The sequence below is a fragment of the Polypterus senegalus genome, chromosome 3 (assembly GCF_016835505.1).
Source record: "Polypterus senegalus isolate Bchr_013 chromosome 3, ASM1683550v1, whole genome shotgun sequence".
Taxonomy (NCBI): domain Eukaryota; kingdom Metazoa; phylum Chordata; class Cladistia; order Polypteriformes; family Polypteridae; genus Polypterus; species Polypterus senegalus.
The window spans coordinates 57,056,107-57,078,219 of record NC_053156.1 but is presented as its reverse complement, the minus strand read 5'-3'; the positions used below and the strand labels follow the sequence as shown (position 1 = coordinate 57,078,219).

At 38.6% G+C, this 22,113-nt stretch overlaps 1 protein-coding gene across 3 annotated transcripts in view; it reads right to left on the bottom strand.

Annotated features, from left to right (window-relative positions):
* The window catches only part of stat6 (signal transducer and activator of transcription 6, interleukin-4 induced), a 172,795-nt gene extending 159,586 nt beyond the window's left edge, over positions 1–13,209 (bottom strand). The window contains exon 1 of one of the 3 annotated variants that reach the window (XM_039747264.1): positions 12,730–13,209. The gene's annotated coding sequence lies outside the window, so the exon portion shown is untranslated. Of the gene's footprint in view, positions 1–11,952; positions 11,974–12,035; positions 12,121–12,729 lie in introns of those variants that run through there. The other 2 variants (XM_039747266.1, XM_039747267.1) reach the window with 2 other exon arrangements.
* Between the last annotated feature and the right edge of the window lie 8,904 nt (positions 13,210–22,113).

Genomic DNA, 22,113 nt, shown 5'->3' with positions numbered 1-22,113 from the left:
TGGGAGCTTTAAGATCCATGTACTGGTTGGCAAAAAATGAGTTACCACATACAACTTTGTTTGAAAAGCTGTTGGAACACTGTAAAGAAATGGGTTGTTCCTTTTTACATCTCAATGTTGGTAAAAATGCACATTACACCTCTGAAAAAATAATGCAACAGCTGCTGGATGTCTTAGCATGAGAAATAAAGTCTAACATACTGAAAAATATACACTCTGAAAATTTTTTCAGTATTCTGTGTGATGAAACCACAGACATCTCATTTGTAAAACAGCTAATTATTTAAATAAAATATGTTTGCCAGGTCACTAAAGAGGTCAGAATTAGTTTTTTATCAACCCGCAATATGATTGAAGGCAAAGCAGAGACTATAATCAACACAGTGAGTGAGACTGTGGACACTCTAGGCTTGAAAACTGCTAATCTGGTTGGACTAAGGTCAGATGGAGTGGCCGTTATAATTGGCAATCAGAAAGGTGTGGTAAAACTGCTTAAAGATATAACATCTGGACTATTAGTCAACTGCCACTGTGTAAACCAACGATTGGCCCTTGCAAGTGCCCAAGCAGCAGCTGCTGTACCTTATTCAACAAAACTGAATGACATCTTAAAGCAGCTGTTCTATTTCTTCCAAAATTCTTCAGTTAGGATGGCTGGTTAAACGGAAATACAAAATATTTTGAACATTTCCCAGATTAAGTTGAAAATGGTCAGTGACACTAGATGGCTGTCTCGTGACTTTGCAGTACAGTCACTACGACAGTGTATGATGATTGTCATAGCTGCGCTGGAAAGAGAGGCCACTGAACGAAATGACATCAGAGCTGGATGATTAAGCATATGTATTAAAACATACAACTTTGTTTACTCTCTGCTGATTTTTTGCCACAAAATTGTCCATCATGGAGTTGAAAGACACTCCTGTGAAATATTTTCAAAGCCTTCATCATGGTCTGGCAGAAGAATGGTCAGATCTCTGCATTGTTTATACAAAGAGTGATGTAATGTCATTCAAAACTGCAATCTATATACATAATTCACTAAGGCAAGACAACCATGGAAAGCACGCCGGAAGGGGCGTGCATTCACTAAGCCGTCGACAAGTGAGACACCTATGGCGCACGCAGGAAGGAGCCACGCCCACCAACTCCAAGCCCATTGGATACGACGACGACTCGCAGGGCCATGCCCACCAACTCGGACGCAACGACACAGAAAAAATGACGTCATTTATATTTGTCTGTCGTAGAGGCCACATGCAGTGCAGGTCAGGTTAATGTCATGTGCATGTCATGCACCTCCGAGCTACGTTGACTGTTCATAGAGGCATGTTTCTCGCGGAGGTGAATCGCCATATGCAGCGTGTGACTCATACGCTCCCACTTATTACGTCCCTACCCTTTGTGCACACCCCCCTCTTACCGTATTGTAAAATAATGTGCTGAAGTTTAAAACTACTGCTTAAATCTTTGAAAACTGTACTGAAAAAATGAATGTGATATTAGTGGGAATGCAATATTTTATAGTAAACAGGCGTTGTGTTTACATTATGTGTAAATGTATCAATATTGCTTTTCATTCTGGGAAAATAAAAAAAAGTTTAAAAAATGCTGAGACACTACAAGCAACAGCATTACTTCATATAGCAGATCTGCATACATACAGACAGTGTGGCACAAAGTGCTTTACAATTTATAAAAGTAAAACAAATGTTACAAAGCAGGTAGAAATGGAAGAATCCCATGTTTGTAAATTTCTCTTTTATTATTGGTCAAAATGCTAATCTGCCACCTGACATGCATTTAAAGAAGTTCCTCCCTTTTACAATCTTTATTAAACAGAAACAACAGTAAACTGAGCAAATCTTTGAAAAGATTTGGCTCCTTATACCTTTGATTTTTAAGAAAGTGGGTTTCAAGAGACATTAAAGAGAGCTTTTAACCATTGAGGTCACAATGTGCCTGCAACTGCCATGAAAGGTGCATCAAGCTCATGAAGATGTAACCTATTGAATCCCAATTGAATTTAGCAGCATAAAAATACAGAATGTAAAATCATGTTAGGTTAACTGAGAATTCTAAACTGACCCTGTGTGGGTGTGTGTTGCGTGTCCATGACTGGGCTCTGTGACAGACTGGCATTTTGTCCAATCCAATGAGCAATGCTAATGGGATAAGCTTCATCTCTAACTCTGAACTGCATCAACTAAGTTTGATAAGGCTATGTTATAATAACCCTTATCACTGTGAAGTGGAATCGGTAATGGATATAATAATTATTATTAATAATAATAACAAAAACTATATAAAATGTTATCATCTGTCCATCTGTCATGTGATTACTCATGAACTACTGGAGGTAGAACATTGATCTTGGTCTTAATTCAAAAGTTTAGGACCTGATATATTCTGGAATTTAAAAAAAAACTTTAGGCTGCCACAACCTTAACAAACTGACCTGTAGTCATGTGATTATTACAACAAAGTGATCGAAAAACCAAGTGACATGGTGAAAAGTAGCAATATCTGCTGATTGTCAAGCAGATCACACAGGCCGAGTATGCGACAAACAGCATCATAATAGGAAGAAGAACAAGAAGAGTTGTGTCATCTGCTGAGCATCAAGTGCAGGATACAGAACATAAGAATGACAAACAACAAAGAAATGAAAGCTGACAACTGAGAAGATCGTCAAATACGTCTTCAGAATTTATAATCAAGTGTAAGTTCTTACATGTATAAACAAATGGTGGAGAGTTTATTATTCTTTATACCAAGCCTTGTTTATAAACTGGAGAGACCCCAAGCACAAAGTTCCAAAAAACTCACAAAAATGCCTAGTAAGGGCAGAAAAACCATCAAAACTTGACTAGTTACAAAGAAGGTAACAAATAATTATTATAACAAAATGTTCTGTTATGCACAAATATGCTTCAAAGTAGGAAAACTAGACACAAACAAAGTCCCTATACACCAGTGGTTCCAAAATTCAGCCTTGTGGACCCCCTGGGGCTGCAGGTTTTTGTTCCAACCAACTTCTGTTTTTAATTAGGAAAAACCTAGCCTAATTATTTCTGTGTTTTGGGGTCAATGAAGAAATTACCAAAGTAACTGTGTTAATACATTTTAATAAAAAATTAAGCAGTTACCTAAATTGCCCCTAGTGTGTGCTTGGTGTGTGGGTGTGAACATGCCCTGCGGTGGGCTGGCACCCTGCCCGGGGTTTGTTTCCTGCCTTGCGCCCTGTGTTGGCTGGGATTGGCTCCAGCAGACCCCCGTGACCCTGTAGTTAGGATATAGCGGGTTGGATAATGGATGGATGGACGGATTAGGCAGTTATATATGGATTTTTTTTTTTTACTTTTAATTTATGTTCATCCTGATTTCCATTCTGCCTCTTCTCCATTATTCACTAATTAGTGGGCCTGACACTGAAGCAGTTGCAGCCTTTCATCATCTAGTGTTGCTCGCCCGGTTGTCTGCTTCACTAGTTTTTAATAGTCATTAGGATACAATGAAGAGAGCATATTACACAGAATAACAGAAAAATAATAGAAAAACAAAAAAAAGAGTTAAGCATTTAAAGCTATAGCAAAAAATAGAAATATTTCCAAATGTCTCATAATTTAAAAATCATACGGCTGTGCATTTCTGAATGCAGAATAAGAGAAAGAGAGACCAGTTAACTAAATGAGATCAATTATTATCATTTATTATAACTAAATGTGAATCTGGTTGGAACAAAAGAGGTAAAAAAAATCCAGTAATCACAAAAATAATCATAAAAGCAATGAACAAAAGAGAACTCATTGAATGCCTGGCATATTCACAATGAACTGCAAGGGACTGTGAGGTTTCCTCAACCTTTATGGGACTGAGGGCAGTCCACTGAGATGATGGGTAGGTGGCCCTACATCTTAGATGACCACCAACAAAGCACAAAGAACATAACAGAAGATACTTTGACACACAGAAACTAAACAATGAACAACATTAACATACAAAAAACAAACAAAACAGACATAAATGAGATTCTTGAACTCCCGTCAGGGGGGAACCCTGGCTGAAACATGACAGCCTTTCATTATGTCACACTACCCCCTTCCTAACTTAAAACACTCCTTACTTTACCTTCTACAAATAACGTGCATATAAAATTAACATGCTTTTTTTTTTTAATGTACTCTATTTAGTAATCATCAAACACAGAACTTTATTAAGCAGATATAAAGGATTCCAAATTGACTTGTGGTCATGTGACTGTGGCAGAGTGATGAAAAAACAAAGTGATAACCACCATAATGACATGAAGAAGTGGCAACATCTACTGAGCATAAAGCTAATTGCAAAATGCACTTAAGTGAAAAAAAATGAGAAAAAAATAAGACAACGCACTAAAGTGCATAGCCAAGCAAGAAGTACTGCTGAATATGGAGGCTAACATAATGACTCATAGGCATGCAAGACCGAGACTGATAGATAGATAGATAGATAGATAGATAGATAGATAGATAGATAGATAGATAGATAGATAGATAGATAGATAGATAGATAGATAGATACTTTATTAATCCCGAGGTGAAATTCAAATAATCCAGCAGCAGCAAACTGATACAAAAAACAATATTAAATTAAAGAGTAATAAAAATGCAAGGAAAAACATACAATTACTTTGAATATTGTTAACGTTTACCGGGGGTGGAATTGAAGAGTCGCATAGTGTGTGGGAGGAATGATCTCCTCAGTCTGTCTGTCGCTGAAGCTGCTCCTCTGCCTAGAGATGACACTGTTCAGTGGATGCAGTCGATTCTCCATGATTGACAGGAGCCTGCTCAGCGCCGGTCGCTCTGCCACGGATGTTAAACTGTCCAGCTACATTCCTACAATAGAGCCTGCCTTCCTCACATGTTTGTCCAGGTGTGAGGAGTCCTTCTTCTTTATGCTGCCTCCCCAGAACACCACCGCGTAGAAGAGGACAACCGTCTGGTAGAACATCTGCAGCATCTTATTGCAGATGTTGATGTTCATCAAGAACACGGGGACACACAAACACAAACATCAGGAAGTTTTTCTTTACATAAAGAACGATAGACACTTGGAATAAGCTACCAAGTAGTGTGGTAGACAGTAAGACGTTAGGCACTTTCAAAACTCGACTTGATGTTCTCTTCGATAAAATAAGTGGATAGGACTGGCGAGCTTTGTTGGGCTGAATGGCCTCTTCTCGTCTAGAGTGCTCTAATGTTCTAAAGACGAAGTCCATAATCCAGAAAATTTAAGAATGAAACAAGACAGAAATGCATGCCGACAAATGATAAGATTATCAAATACTTGAAACATGACTATATGTAGGCACTGCTTTGCATCGTTAGATCAAATTTTGTTTGAAGAGCACTAATTGGGAAACTTAGATGACCAATGTGATTACTGTGAAGCTGTATGTTTTAATGGTGAAAACCAAACAATGTGTTGCCACTTGCTAAAATGCAAAAGTTTAACAAAAGTAATAAAATATAACTCGTAGAAGAAGTGAATAATGTAACTATATTTAGAAAACATAAAAGTATCAACAGCTCCTTATATCTGGCATCAAAGGGAACTTCTACTGATAATCCTCCAGGGCGCGGTGTATATGTGCTCAGCATTCATAATAAAATTCATCTTAATATTGGTCGACTACACCTGTGCCAAGGTCAAGCCCCATCCTACATTATAGAGTACAGACCCAGATGAAGCTCTTAGCAAAGACTGTCAAGGCCTGAAAATAAAGACTTCTCCTCTCAATTGCTTTAAACATTACAGGATTAATTGCACCTTACTTTAGGACCATAGGTCCACATGTTTCGCTAGTAATACGTGTGTAATACATGTAATAGTAATACATGTTTCACTAGTAATCTGCAACCAACCAAACCATGGCATTCTACCTGGGGATTGTTTGTGTTTTGTGCCCAGTGCTGCCAGAAAATGCCAGATTACATTATACAGGGTAAAAAATATTATTTTCACAATGTTCAAACCTGCTCAAATCCAATTCAGTGGTTGCAGGGGTTCAGAGCCTACCTTGGCAGCAAAAACGCAGGAAAGGAAATAGTGCAGGCAAGGTGTCAGTCCCTCACAGGGCCCAGCCACGCACATACACAACACACACTCACACACATTAGGGCAAATCTGAAATCATCAATCAACCTACACTGCATGTCTTTCAGGATTTAGGAGGAAAAATGGACCACCTGAGAGAGAACATGCAAACTCCACATGGACAAAACTCAGATGTGGACTTTAAACTCAGGACACTAGATCTGTAAATCAGCAGTACTAACCATTGCACAACTGTGCCAATATTATTACTATTATTATGTATTGTTAAATGAAAGGTAGTGTAATTTAGAGCTGTGTTGGTTTCCTTCTATTTATTTTTTGACCACATTTAGCCCATGCCAGAACTGGGATTCAACCTGGAATTAAAATTAGAATGAAGGACCCTACCTTTAATGAGACTTACTTTTCCTTAGTCAGTCAGTTAATTATATTTCCTTAATATAGTAACTGTACTTCTGAATTCCATCATAAAGCATTGTGCAGAGAAAAAACAGAACAGTTAGAAGCATCACGTCCACCATCACTGTCAACCAAGGATGAAAGCTTGCAGCTTTGGTCATGGTTGATGGCTGCTAAAACAACAAATTTGACTCACTCTAGCATCATGTGTATATCATCTTACGACTAAGTAAAATCTGTCCCCCCCTCCCTAAACACCTGTCAGTTAAGCTCAGATTTGCAAAAATTATTGGAGGACATTACTGTACTAAACAATCGTCTCATCCCAAAAGAAAAACCACACAACAAAAGCTCACTTCACTTCAAATAGCCGTCTAATACAAGAAGCTTATACCTTTTTAAGAGGGGTGATCAAAACCTTTTGAACCAGAACCTGAAAGGGACATTCTGTGATGCTGACTTTGCAAGTTGACAAAGCTTAGCTGTTATGTACTAAAATAAATGAATTACAAGTTTCTAACATTCGTGGCTTATAGTTTATTCTTTTAGAAGGATCTCAACCTGAATATCAACACTGAATTTTTACTGCTACAGGACCATGCAGTTTTGGAGGTTACTGCTTACCTAGTCAATATGAACAAGTACATGTCTCAATTCATATGCCACAGTTAAAAGATGGGCTGCTGATTTCTGGTGCCTTTCGATGTTGACCCAATGTTTGACCAGTCCTTGACATTGATAACAGAAGAAAATGCTGCCACCATGCAGAAAATTGTAATGAACAATTACAGAATGGTGGTGCATGAGATACCACACACTATAGGGATTACATAGGGGTCAGATCTTCATGAAGAATTAAATAGGACTATAAAGTCTATCCACATTAGACGTTGGCTTCTGACATTATGTTTCCCCACATCCAATATTCAACTCTGTTATCCGGACCTGGCTCAGTGAGATTATTGCTCTCCAGTCTGAAGGGCTACCTCCATGACAACAATGAAGACATCAAGTCACCTACAGAAGACTGGTTTTACTGCCAGCTGACAAAACTTTTCATTTGAAGGGCACAGAAAAGCTTTATAAACGTTGTAACAAATGTGTTTGTGCTCATAGGAATTTTGCAGAAAAATAAAACTTAACTGAGTTTACTGGTGTTTCTCTTAATAAACCAAGCTTAAAAAAAAAATTTTTGATCACTCATTACAGCATCAGATTTGACTCTTGTCAAAGAAACGACATCTACACATTGGGAGGCACTAATTGGTAGCATAGTAGGGAAGTGTTAAGAGAATGCCATACTACTGTACTTACATAAAGGCACATGAGATTCCAGTTACAACATGAAATTGTGAACACATTCTTTTTAAGATATTTTTATATGATGTGGCACTCTATATTTGCACTTCAAACTGAAATGTGACAAGAAGTGAAAAAGCATATTTTCTTAAAATCTGAGTGGGAAGTTCCCCTGTTGTATTCAACATAATTCACTTTATTTTTCTTGTACCTTGCTTTAATGTGAAGTCTATTTGTTATCATATCCACCGGCACAGACACATCTCACATACAGTATAGTAACTATACAGTACACACTAAACACATTACAGTAGATAGAGGTCCACAAATGTACAAATTACAAACAGCAATAAAAGTACAGTAGCATATTATAGTATAAATAAATGGTACAGCTTATAGTACCAAATATGCAACTAAATTATATTAAATAAATATTAGGTATAAACAAACATACAATATGTACCAAACCAAACAAGTAACTTGGCTGTGGAGTAGCTGGTAACAACAAATCAGTAAAGCTGGGAATTACAAAGAGAAGTTCAAATCCCAGATCACGCTAAATGGACAGACCCCTTTGAAGTTAGTTCAAACAAGTGGCATTTTATGGGTGGGCCATTGATTGTGATTTTTTGCATTGTGCCCAACGTAACCTATCATCTCTGGGGGAAGAGTGAAAGCTTTACATTCGCCAAAAATTTCGACCTCCGGTTCTTGACAAATTTCTACATTTTAGCACCCCTGAATACTGAAAACATTACTATCTCAGTGATGTGCCTGTGTGTGTCACTGTTTCTTGAGGACGGTCTACAGCTAAAACGACTGCACGGAAAAATACCAAACTCAAAATTTATGCCTGTTATGAGATGACGATGTGCCGATTTGTTTTCGAGCCAAATCGTGCAAGAGAAAAAGGCACAATAATTTTGCAATTAATTATGAATTCTTCTTTGCTATCGCAATAATCTATTTCATGATCAGAAAGATCAGCATCAGAGCAGTAAATAATTACTGAAATGTTACAGAATAGTTCAGGTAAGTTGGTTCCTACTGACGCTCACATCCGAATTTCTTTTTCTAAGACCAGTATTGACTTTTTTGATGTGATTTCTTTTCATAAGAAGTTGTTTTACATTTTAACAAAAATGAGAAGAAATAAACTAAAAACTCTGATATGACCAACAAATCAGTTTCTCCATATCTGTAAAATAACTACAGTATGCAGTGTGAATAAACCAAAATACAAGCAAAATGTAATCTGGCTGTTGTGTTAAACAATATTGAACTTCATAACCGCAAAGCTCAAGCTTTAGATTGAACTAAAAATTTGTCAAAGTCTTTAATTCAAACTCCTTGGCAGATATGCCAGATTTTGTGAACTGTGATGGTATCAGCGCTTAAAAGATTGAACTTTAAGTGCTCAAAAGTGAAGAGTTGGAATACAACTGAAGCCTATTCAGCTCTGAAGACTAACAAGTAAAGGTTGCACACAAATTATCACACTAGTCTGTCTAATTATTCTTTAGTCACCAAGTCCACAAAACATTTACCACAGACATACAAACACACATACACACATTTTCATAAAAATGCTCAAAACACATTCTAGCAGTATGAAAATGCATTTTTCTTTTGCAAATCCGAAGTTGATTTTTTTATGAAAACAATGCTTCTTCCATATATGAAATATGGAGAAAGTAAAAAGTGATATTTCATTTAAAGCACATTATGGTCTCCTGAGAACTAGACCACACAAACACACGCTGCTCCATCAAGTGTTACTTTAACTAACGTTGTATAAATCCTCCGAGAGCAGTTTTCCCACACTTTGTCTTTCTGTACGAGATGAGAATAAGAACAAGTTCCCTTAGATTTCGATGCTTTTGGTAACAGTACTCCTGTTAAGGGCCTCGAATGTCTTGTGCAAACCCACAGAGAATGGTAGAATGTGGGAAGAAGCTACTTCAAATCTTAAAAAAAATGTAAACAATGCAGCCCTCCATGTTATCATCTAAAAGCAAACTTATCCTTCTATTCAAAATACAAGCACAAACATCTCATGGTTCTTACTCACATTTTGTTTGAAGAAGAAATGTATTATTTGACAAAAAAAAGTGCTGCTCTTTGAGATTATTGTGTTCACTATTTCTTTCACACTCTAAATACAAGCACACGGAAGCTTATCATCATCGGCTACCTCAGTCCCGATGTGCCCAAAGCCCAATTTCACATGTGCCAGACATTGCATTGCATTTTGAAAAACTGCATTTCCAGTCAAGTATATGCATGTTAATTTATAGGGTGTGGTGCCAACAAAACCACTGCTGGAGATTGAGGGCAAATGTGGTAGCTGAATTTGGAGGCAAATCGTTCACCATGTTTTGGTCAATTTGCTTTGATGCAGCAAACACTAACAATTCATTTCACATGAATGTGATCATCATCTACCTACCAGGTAAAGATCATTGAGCCTTGAACACTATGTGGTAACAGGAATTACCAGAAAACCTGGGATAGTGAAAGGTAACTATCTTGTGTTTTTTTTTTTTGGCTGAACTACTTGCATTGAGTCTATAGTGACAGCAGGGGTGAAAAAAAGTAGAATATAACAACCTGCTTAAGTACTCATCCTAACAACAAATCTCAGGTACACAGCACAATAAGAGATGTGCACTTAATACACACAAAAAAGAAACAGTGACAAAGGAGTAGTCAGCTGCAACAGCTACCCCATGATTTGACCCCGAGCTGGTGTTGCAAGATGAGTTCAACTCTTAGTACAAATTGAGCTCCAGACAAAAAAAAAACAACCAGCCAGGAAAAGAACCTTTTTATTTTAAAGCCTCTGGCATTAAGTAGAAGTCCATTGATAGCTGTGCTTGAAAGACTTGCCTTCAAAATATGTTTTGATATTTCCACTCGTGAGGCACTAGAAAGCAATTGTGTGCAAAAGAACTTTGTTTAAACATTATAATAAACGTTTCTAAGATGGTAGCACACGCACTCTTAAAAACAGTGATGCTAGAGTGCTTCCTATGAGCGATGCCATAGATGAACCATATTTGGTTCCCAAAAGACATATCCACATGAAGGTTCAAGGAAGAACCTTTAATAATTTAGATCCGTAACAGGTTCAAAACAGTAAACAACCACGAATAGATGGAAACATACAGTATTTGTGAAACACCAATGGCACATGGTTTTAAAAGGACTGCTGCTGCATGCAATAAGGCGTTTACAGTATAATCAGTTGGTAGGCTACTTAGCAGGACACTATGTATTGAAAATTTCACATTTTTTTACATTATAGAATTTTTTTTCAAAGCAGAAAGGACCAACTTCATTTGCAAAGACACCTTCCCACAAAAAAATGGTACTTTGTCAAGCAGTAGTTCTATAAGAAACCACACAAGCCACTAAAGAGTCATAAAGTGCCATTAAATAACCAGCATTTTTAAGAGTGTGGTAACAACATTTCAGACTTAAGCGTTTGTGTCATTGAAGTACAGCGAACCTACGGCGAACTGTGCTGTTTCGCCACTTATTAAGGTCAAGGGGGTCGGAGTGACAGGTATGTTATTTTCTTGCTATTCTCACATCAGACAGCAGTGACACTGATGCGGTACTTTGTGTCTAGGCTATGAATTCCCCTCGCTAGTTAACTGGGATCCACAGTGGTCTCGTTAAGTCCGACTATGCTGAAAGAAGCACCAGTCCTTCGCGTCTCTGATGTATTATTTAGAATTAATACAGATGGAAAGCCCCATTCACTTGAAGCCTTGTAAAGTTATTTCACTCTCTTTTCCTAAACTGATCTACGAAAGTTTTTACAGCGCCCTTACAGAATAACTGTGTCGTCTGCGCTCATTTTAAGCGGAGGAAGGCCACCGAAAGAAACGTAAAAGCCCCTTTCATTTTCTTCTCGGTTATTTTCCAAGTGCGTGGTCATCGATATGATTCGGTTCATGATGTGTTTTTATTTTTGTACTGCCAATGTTTCTCCGTCCCAAAATACACCCGATTGTACTGAACTGGGGTGACGATAAAACAGGGGGCTCCCAGAAGGCGCTGAATTTGCCCGGTGCGCACATGTCGGCTTAAAATTTAAGAACGCTAGCTGCTTTTATGACCGAAATTCACACGCGTTATTCTTACCCGGGTAAAGCTTACAGCGCAAGGGTGGCATTCTGCAATACGCGATGATCGACTACGAGGTAAAAATCCGAGAAAGCACCCACCCGCATCCGACGGTGTCTAGCGCTGTTCTGCTCAACTCCAATCGGCATGTCAGTTTAAATAGCCCTCCAGTCGCTCACCGCCCGGACTATGAAGTTCGCAGAATGCCTGATTATATACAAGCGCAATAAATTATGTCTGGTCACACCCACATGGTTACAGTAAATGACGACCAGGGAAGTAAGTTCCAAGTATCGTCACACAGACTGACCTGACAGCGCGGCGCAGGAGTCCAGTCGTGAAAGACGTCTCCACTTTCTTGCCCCCAGCTCAGTGCTGAAAATACGGTTTTCACGTGCAATTTACCCCATATTATTGTGCTGCGAAGTTTTTGGTCTCCGCCGCTATACGGTGCCGCTTGTCAGAAGGTGTTAGGCCTTTACCTAGCGACAGATGAACACAATAAAACAACTGACGGAAGTAAGTAACGTAACAGACACAAAACAAGCAGGTGCCCGCACGCATTTTATAGACGACATAACCAGGGACCACGGCACGATCATAAAATGTCATTTTCTTAATTATTTATGAGTGCCCCGCCAACCCCATCTTACCGAGTTGTTAGATGTGTGCCAGCTACCCTTGGGCAACGAATCGAAAAGTTTTTTCGAAGATGTTGACCCCCGACACACACACACACACACACACATATTACATTTCGTCCACGGCAAGACCCGAATCGCTGGACCCACTTACCTCGTCACGCTTCACGATCCTGGACTTTGGGAGCTCCTGGTCATCGGGGGACGTTTCCTTCTGCTACGAGTTATTCTCTTCCTTCCCCATTAATAAGATCTGGATTTTGGTAATCCACTTGGTGGGTTCCCTCTGCGTCTTAAATTGTCCGTGGAAACGTGGAGGGAAGGTGGACAGCAGTGCCTGATCGAAGTCAGAAGTTGCTTCGGTTTGTCAGATCACACAACCATCGTCATTAATCACTTGAGTAAGAAATGGTGTCTGTGCTGCGCTCGAAACTTAACATTTCCTGCCTTCTACGGCTGCGTTTTCTCGATTTCGGTTTCCTCTTGATTGGCTGAGAAAAAAAGAAAAGGGCTGACTTCTCGGGTTACTCACATCGTGTCAACAGTAGACGCTAAAAGCACTTGCGCAAATGCTCGGCTGCCCACAGACTTGGGCAGATGTTTACAGGAAAAGCCCCCGCGGTGACTCTCACCAGTAGCCGCAGGGATCCCGCCTTCTATTTTCGAATTCCGACGCCCCTGACGTTGTCCGCGTGGGGTCTGCACGCTCTCCCCGTGTTCATTGCGCTTTCCTCTGCTGCAGCTCTAAAGTCGAGCAGGTTAGGCTGATTAGAGTCTCTTAACTGACTAAGGGAGGGTGTGGATGGGGAGTGGGTAGGGGGCCTTGAGGGCTGCGCAGTTGCCGGGATGGGCTCCTGACTCCCGTCACCCTGACTGGATTAAGTGGATTCTAGAAAGGTACGTTATGATATGCTGAAATAGAAACACATACGCAAGGTAACACACTTAATGACTATCTCTAAGGTAAAATCCTGCCAATAAATATATTGATGTTACAATTAGTCACCTATGAACACACTAACATACACACTTAACAAAGAAATTGAACATATACACATGTTCACATATACACACAATATCCTACAAAAGTAACATTCACAATTTCTCCTACAAACTAGCATTTCAGCACACACTAATGTAGAATGTCTCCTGTTCACAAAGTAACACGCAAAGTCAAAGGAAAGCAAATAAACACGCACTAACATGCTGAGGTGTCATCCATGCACTCGGGTCCCAGTTTAGGTGGTTCCTTGTGTGATGGGTGTGGCAACATACTATCGTCACATGCTCCCAATGTAACATACAAGTATAAAGTTACAGATAAAATACTAAACACAGATCACACACTAACACATAAACTAACACACACTAACATACAAAGTGACCTTGACATACACTAATATAACAACACAAAGACCTACCTAGCACACCCACACATGAACATACAAACACCAAGTCAAAGCACAATACACAATAACAGACAAATGGTACACCACGTCGACACACACTGAAATTCACTGTGCCATACACAAAAAGGCAAACAGAGTCACAACAAAACTAAAATGAATACACAAACTAATATATTAAAAAAAAAACTGCCTTCACATACAAATGAACACACAAAGCGCCCCCTCAGCACACATCTTCTTATATAATACGCTACCACTGCTGTCCGGTTTGTCTGTCCAGGATTTTAAATCACCTGTAGCTCACAAACCGTTTGAACTATTGACCTGAAATTTGGTACACATATACTACGTGATGTCTACTGTCCACTTTAGTGGGTGATGATTGACTTCCAAGGTTAATCTTCTTTTTCTTTTTATTTTATTTTATTGTAGAATCAAGTCTCGGCAGAAGGCAGCAGGGTGGCCGTGCGGCGCATGCGTATGGGCGCTGTTCTCATCCCTACCACCTTCACCGTCACTTCCCCTACCTCTTCATATCTTAAATCATTCTTGAGGCAGATTGAAGACTAAAGGCTTAAGTGGCAGCTTCAGTGAAAAATGAAGGAAAATGCACTAAGTAGTTGCAACACAAACACTGACTTAATCAGTTTTAACGTGAAAAGATGCCAATGAAATAAATAAAAATGCTGTGCTATACATAAAAATGCGAACAACAACAAATATGAACAAACAAAAAGTCACCTCAACACACATGCTAACATATGAACAAAAACACCAAAATAAACAAAGAAGCACACAAAGCCCCCATCGCACTCTAATATGGAAACACAAAGTCAAAACACAACACACAGTAACACTCCAACAAGTCACTCCAACACACTCACCTTTCTATACAATAAAATGCAAACTTGATGTAAAAACAACACCAAAACAAACAAAAACTCACCTTAACACACAAGCTAACATATAGAAATAAAATCCACCTGAATAATGAAATGAACACACAAAGACCCCCCAACACATATTACAGTAACATGGAAGAACAAAGTAAAAACGATATACCATAAGAGGCAAGTACAGTACTTAGTCACTCCAACACGCACTGAATGTCACTGGGCTATGCACTAAAACGCAAATACAATGTTAGAACTAACTCAAAATTAATAAACCAAAAGTCACCTCAACGCACAAACTAATACATAAAATAAAAAGACATACAAATATACAAAAGAGCAAACACAAAGCCCCCTAATCACACATTAACACAGAAACACAAAGTCAAAACACAACACACAATAACAGAAAAATAACTAAGTCACTCCAACACACTCATGAAACTCGTTATTCTGTACAATAAAATTCAAACACGATGTAAAAACAAAACAAAAATGAACAAATAAAAAGTGACCTTGACACACAGACACATCCTAAGTCAGTCCAACACACTGAAAGTCACTGTGCTATACACTAGAACACAAACACAACAACAAAAATGAACAAACTAAAAGTCACCTCAAACCGCAAGCTAACATATAAATTAAAAAATACCCAAATACACACAATGCCCGCTCATCTTACACTAACATAAAAGTTGCAACTAAATAAAAACAAACAAACAAAAAGTCCCCTTACACACTAACATATAAGAAAAAAATTTGAAAAAACAAATGAGCACACAAACACCTTTCCCTGCATAAACATTAAATACAAATAAAAAGTCATGCTACAAAAACAAGGCTCCCGACATCCACCATTCTACACAGACAAATTCACACTAACATTCAGTTATCCTAACATTCATCTTTGGCTACAAACACAATGGCATTCACTTGCAAATATAAATTCACCAAAACAAAGAAATGCTAAATTACAAACACAAAGACACACCACCAGACCTACACATACCAAGTCGTCTACAAATTCATTTAAGTTAGCATACAAACGTCGTTTCAGTAGCCTACAAACACAAGTCTCCCAGTATGAAAACTGGCATAAAAGCACAAACCCACCTCAACACACACAATAATGTAGAAAGCCACCCTACCATAAACTAATACACAAACAAAAAGTCATCCAGTATTCAAACAAATATCCTCTGTCACCAATACACCAAAACCTGCACACTCACCACACAGACGCCCCACAAAGTGGACACAATCACACACACATACAAAGTGACCACAATACACAGCCAACACTCCCTTGAATCTCCCAGTCTTCCTGACATGCACAATGACTTTTAGTGCAAACACAACATCCCTTAGCTGGAGTAGTAGCCACTGTTGTACATGTTATTTTATCCATTTTGGTGTTGGTACACTTGAGGGTTTTAATTCTGAAATTTGTTTTGAATTGAACATATGCAATTAACTTTGATTAATATTTTGTTTATCTTTATTTAGGGAATGACAGAAATCTAATCATGTGACTATGATCATTTCACTATTCATGTCACGGTAAGTATTGATATCAATATGACAGCAATCGCATGGTGCTTTATCTCTCAGAGGATATAAATCTTTTTTAACTTCTCAGCTGTAGTTAGCTTTAAATCAAGTAGGCCATGGCAATAGGATTTTGTGTTTTTGTAACAACCTATTTCAGTATTTGACTTGAGTTTTCATCTTCTCCTTTCGGTTCCTGGCAGTTTGGTTTCATTTTTCTGGTATTCTTGTGTTTGCTTGTTTTTCCAGGCCTGTTTTCTGCTTACTCATTTCCCAGTTTCTAGCATTCTTAATAATCTCCAGGCACCTTGCATGTCCATAACACCAGCATGCACAGTAGCACAAACATTCAACCTCTTCAATGCTCACACTAACCTACAAACACCCAGTCATCCTAACAAACACTCTAACTGGACTGAGCAAACAAGAGCAGTCCATTTTGTACCATAACAGGAAATGGGCATCTCTCCATGCCCAGAATAGTGCCAAGGAAGTCACAGATAACAGTATGAAAAGAAATTTAAATTGAATATAAATAAACTAAAACAAATAACTAACTTTTGCTTTGGGCATTGTTATAATCTGGCCAGAATTCATCCCTTGGTGTTTATGTTTAAATTACTTCTTTGTTCACTTTTTATTATTATACATTGTTTTCCATTATTTTTTATAATACAGTTCTGTTCATGTATTATTTGTCAAATTATGTATTATCTGTTAATTTAATTCTGTTTTGTTACTATGTACTATCTACCATATCTATATGTGTGGTCTGACATTCTCTTACATTCTTTATATTTTGTGGGTAGATCTACAAGAGGCGGGGCCACCCATACATTACTGTTAATGGACCGCCTCCAGCCCTGTAAAGGCAGGCTGGGTATTGAAGTTCAAACTGTTCAATTTAATGCACTCTGCCAGATTTTGGTGTTTCTTGTAAGTATTGTGATTTTTGTTGATTTGTTTTATCTGGTTCTCTACTTTTTCACTAATGTTAATTGAATTATTCTTGTGGGTTTCAATTTGGAACGGATTTGCCTTGGATTGCTTTATAATCAAGTCATTTTTTAAATTATTTTTTGCTCCTTTGAACATTTTCTTACATTTTTTCCTGTTTATATAATAAATCCTCTTTTATTTAGGTTTTTGTGACATTATTCTTTATAAGGCAGGGATGGGATTCAAATCTGCTTCCCTGGCTGTTTTGAAGTGTTCTTACTACTTTGGCCACTCTATGAGATAAATCACAACAGGCATATTTATTAAAATTCTTGAACCCCATCCCAGCTGGTCTGGCACTCACGCCTGCTCTCCTTTCCAATACCTCTAAAACACTTCAATTGTCTTTTTCTTGCATTTCTCTCTGGACTATCTCCTTCCACCGCTGAGCTTTCTCATCTGATTCTTCTCCTGACTCCACACTGACTAATGGTAATGACCTTAGATGGCCTTAAACTTGTGTTAATTTATGGCCAAACACACCATAATTATTTTAGTGGTGAGGGTCTAACTTTTTATAGCTAGGCTAGCCCTTCGATCTAGGCTCTTGTTGTCTCTACACCCCAACATTTCAAGTAGCCATTCCATTAGGTCACATTATCTCAAAGCACAAGGTGATGCAAGGTATGCAGATGGCACACAGTTGTATTTGTCGATGGTGCCTGATGACCCTGATGCTCCTGGCTCTCTGATCCAATGTCTTACTTGTATTTCCTATTGGATAAATAGTAACTTTCTCAAACTAAATAAGGAGAAAACAGAAATTTTAGTGATTGGGAAATATAGATATAACAAGGGTATTAGAAATAAACTTGATATCTCAGGTTTACTGTAAATATCAAGACAGAGATAAAATATTTAGGAGTAATTATTGACTCTGACCTAATCTTTAAATCACATACTAACCACATTACTAGGTCTGCATTTTTTCACTTAAGGAAAAGTTAGATCATTTACAACTATACAAGGTGCTGAAAAATTATGGCACACTTTTTAGTCAACTAGATTACTATAAGGTACTTCTAACAGGACTGCCTAACAAAGACATCAATAGGCTGCAATAAGTGGAGAACGCAGTAGCCAGAATCTTAACTAGAAAAAGAAAATCTGAGCACTTCTCACCAGTTTTTGCATTATTACATTGGTTACCTGTGTCATTCAAAATTGACTTTAAAATACTGCTAATGATTTACAAAGCCTTAAATAATCTTGCTCCATCCTATATTTTGGAATGCCTGGGGTGGAGGGGTGGCTCTGAGGCTAGGGATCTGCACTGCCAATTGGAAGGTTGCTGGTTCAAATCCCGTAAATGCCAAAAGGCACTCTGCTCTATTGGGCCCTTGAGCAAGGCCCTTAACCTGCAAGTGCCCCGTCCTGGGTATAACATTAATTTGCCTCCAGCCCTGCATGTAGGCCCTTTAACCTGCAGGGAAAAACTTGGGGGTTGGTGGTAGAATTGGCACTCAAGTCACCATAAAAAACCTTACACTGTTCCACTCCATCTGAACTAGCGTGGTGCTGAGGTATCACCCACCCGTTGCAAGGCTGCACTCGGGTCCTAATCTGGATCCTGAGTTGGTTTGTTGTGTGGTGGGTGTGGCAATGCGCTGTATCAGTGCATGCTCCTAACCTGTCCCCCTGTACCCCAAGTTGTAACCTTAGATCTTTGTATGAAGGTCTGCTTATAAGACCAAACTTAAAAGAAGTGATGAGGTGGCCTTTTGCTGTTTTACACCTAAAATCTGGAATACTTTACCGATTGAAATTCAACAGGCTAGTATTATGGATCATTTTAAAAAACTGCTAAAACCCCATTATTTTAAAATGGCTTTTTTGCAGCTACATTTCAGTTGTATTCCATATAGACTATATGGGCATAAAATTATCACATTTTGCAATCTGTTATTGAACTCTACTATTCTCTGCTGTCTTTTCTGGTTCTTCTGTGGTGGTGATCTGCGGCACCACCACCTGATCAAGGCATCATGCAGCCCCCTGTGTTGATGGATTGAAGGCAGGTGTTCCAGATGTCCACAAGACCAACATCATCAAATACTATCATGTGAAGCCTGAAAACAAAGATGACTGATTTATAACTATTTATGTTAGGTAGAATGCCTAGTGGATGATGGTGGTCTTTTTGGCCTTGGAACCCAAGCAGATTTTATTTTTTTCTCATGCCTAATTGGATTTTATTTGCTCTTTTTTTCTTTTTTTCTGTTCTCACAGCCATTTGACCTTACCTTTTTCCTTTGTTACTTATTCTTTAATATTATTGCATAATCTTTTTAGTCTTTCATTTCATATAACTATCTTTTTGTCATCTTGTGAAGCACTTTAGGCTACTTTTGCTTGTATGAAAATGTGCTATATAAATACATGTTCTTGTTGTTGTAACCAAAAAATGACCAATTCTCCAAGACAACGTTCCCCCCAGAGTTGAAGAGAACACTACTATTAGCATTTTCCATCCAGTCTCCCTTGATTTTGACCTTACATGATCATTGTGGTCCTACCTTCTCTAGCTTGGCACACTGTGCTGCTGCTAGTGACCTGGTGGCCACTTGCCAATCATCATTCTCTGAACTGAGAAATCTTCTTGGTTTTCAGACCTCTAGACAGTGGGCACTCTTCAGGGTCTCTCTGAACTCCTTTCCAGCTACCTCTTTCTCTGTCTCAAAAGAAGGCCCAGCTCCTCTGGCAACCACTGCCTGGCCTGCCCTTTAGTGTCCTGGGGTAACCTTACATGCGACTTCCCAGTAGTGGCAGTCGGTTTTAGTCTACTATAGTGTTCCTATCTTATGCATTTCTAGGTACCATGTCTGACATGTTCTTAATGTCTTTGTTAGTCATCAAAGCTAAAACTAAGTTTTATCCTTCCCTATGCCACCCCTGGCACAACTGAAGCCAGTGTGTTGTTCTATGCCTCAGTCTCCTAGGGTAGCAATTTGAAATCAAAAGACACACAATGCCTGAACAAACTTATCAGGAAAGCATGCTGCACCACAAGGTGAACACTGGACACACTGGAAGCTGTTGTGGAAAACAGAATGGTGGCAAAATTTGTGCCATCATGAAAAATCCTCTCCATGCCCTCCACCAAGCACTGTCTTGGAGCACTTGTAGCCACAGGCTCATTCCATAACCGTGTGCTAAGAAGCACCTCTGGGGGTCTTTTCTGCCCACTGCTATTAGGCAATTCAAAGCTACCTCCCAACATACTTTTTAATTTGAAATTTCTGTGTAATATACATTTGTTTATTTGTATTTATTTATTTACTTACTGAGATTAATTGATTGGCTGTGTTATCTGACTTTGAGTCAGTATCATTGTTTTTTGATTTCTGTTGCTGTATACATGTGACTATCTCCTTGGGATTATTAAAGTTTTTCTAATCTAATCTCAATTAACTGCTTTTAATAAATGGCAGTACACCATACACCCTAGAGTTCAAAGACACACCATGAGTTTCAAAGCAATGAGAACATGAAAGTCATCAAAATACAATTTAGTATAAAATATTTCAGAATCCACTGGAACCCACCCATTCCAAGACAGGGTTATAGGCTCTAGAGCCTATCCCAGCAGCACAATGCCCATGGCAGGACACTTCCATGGACAGGGTGCCAATCAATTGCATGGTCCACACTCCCACACAGACCAGTTTGCAACTGACAGTTAAGATATCCTTTAAATATTTTGGGAGAAAATCCTGAGTATGCACAGAAAAATCCATGAAGACATGGGAAAAATACAAACTCTACACAAACAAACACAATTCTGACACCAGAAACAGACCAGGTCCTGGGAGTTATACGTTCACAGCGTCCCCTGCTGCACCACCGCACACATTTTTACAGTGACAGAAAATAAATATTCCAGTAAGATATAATCTCAGGAAGGAAGTCTATGTGACAGATGTCAACACTTTCCTGGGGGTTAGGCAAGTTTATCTGGTCAGTAACACAATCTGATGTACACATGACGTCTTCTACCTATGGCACACTTGTGCCTTGAATCACAATTCTTTTTTTGAGTTGGCACCCATACTTTTCTGTAGTGCATCTTGATAATCTTTGGCATTGAGAAAGTGTGCTCATCCTCCATCATGCAAACACAAGAGAGCATAGAGAGAGAGAGAGAGAGAGAGTGAGAAACAAATGCATCAGAGCCATTCTGAAGCTAATGGACTGTATCCATATGTACAGCAGTATGTAGAGTGGTACTCCATTTATTCTGTCCTAGCAACTTAAAACAAATATGGCATTGTAAACACTACCAGTTAATCAAATGGCTAAACTAAACAAATATGTTTTCAGCCTTATTTTGATGTTAGAGACAAATGGATTCACTTTTATTTACTGAAGCATAACAGACTGATCCACAGTTAGCAGTTAGTCCTTAGTCCATGTACATTGTGAAAGGTAGTAAACTAAGTGGCATTTTGTGATGAAAGGTACACAAGAGATCATCAGCACATATCCATTGGTCTGAATTCTGTTTTTTAAAAGTTAAGACCATTCATCTAGAGGAAAGATTTAGCTAAAATGAATGCAATATTATGAGTGCCATTCTAGCTGAGGTTGGCCTTGAGGTTGCCGGAAAACAACAGAAGAACTTAAACCCAATTTAAGTAAAAATAATTTCTTTATTCTTAATTCTTGGTGAGTAGAGAGAATGTGAGA